Consider the following 775-nt stretch of genomic DNA (forward strand, 5'->3'; position numbering starts at 1 on the left):
CGGCCCCGACGAGAACGCAAACGGGCAAAAGGTTTATTCAAATAGCATTGCGACGCCCGGCGAAAAACTAAAAAAGGGTGCAACACCGGGACTTCCCGGGAGGTCACCCATCCCAGTACTACTCCGGCCCAAGCGCGCTTAACTGCGGAGTTCTGATGGGATCCGGTGCACTAACGCTGGTATGATCGCACCCGTTATGAGCTTGTCGCAGTGTGTACTTAGCAAACCGCGACCCACGTGCGAATCCACCCCGGCCACCCACCCCCGTCGAGGTGCACACCCTCCCTCGCGAAGTGCGCCCCGTTCGCCAAGTGTGAGCCCTGCCCGGGTGCGCGCACCTTGCTAGGGCGTCGGGTGTGCACCCGGCCCGGCCTACGTGCGTGCACCTGGACGGGGCGTCGTGTGCGTGCAGTGTCCCGTCTGCAACGCGGTGCCCACACACCACCTCGGGCGCAACGACCTGCGCTCACATGTGGGCCGAGTGCACCTTGGTGCATGTTCGGGGCGCCTCGGGTGCACGCTCGATCTTGCCCCGGTGCACCAAGGCGCTCGGTTTGCCCCGGGTGCGCACTTGGTGCAAGGTGGGCACCCAAAATAGGGATCAAGCACCAAAACACAAGTTTCGGGATGCAAAATGGGACCCAAGGACCACAAATGCGTTCCAAGACCCATGATGGGTCCACGAGAACAAAAATGTGTTCCGAGACTTAATAAACAAATATTGGGTTTTAGGAGAAGAAACATGCTCTGATGCCCAAAACGAGAATCGACCCCG

At 60.0% G+C, this 775-nt stretch overlaps 1 non-coding gene across 1 annotated transcript; it reads right to left on the reverse strand.

The window, feature by feature from the left end:
- Positions 1 to 74: 74 nt before the first annotated feature.
- LOC131868085 (5S ribosomal RNA) lies at positions 75 to 193 on the reverse strand. Its single transcript, XR_009366578.1, has one exon. It is a non-coding gene; the product is annotated as a 5S ribosomal RNA (ribosomal RNA).
- Between the last annotated feature and the right edge of the window lie 582 nt (positions 194 to 775).

The sequence above is a fragment of the Cryptomeria japonica genome, unplaced genomic scaffold (assembly GCF_030272615.1).
Source record: "Cryptomeria japonica unplaced genomic scaffold, Sugi_1.0 HiC_scaffold_195, whole genome shotgun sequence".
Classification (NCBI taxonomy): domain Eukaryota; kingdom Viridiplantae; phylum Streptophyta; class Pinopsida; order Cupressales; family Cupressaceae; genus Cryptomeria; species Cryptomeria japonica.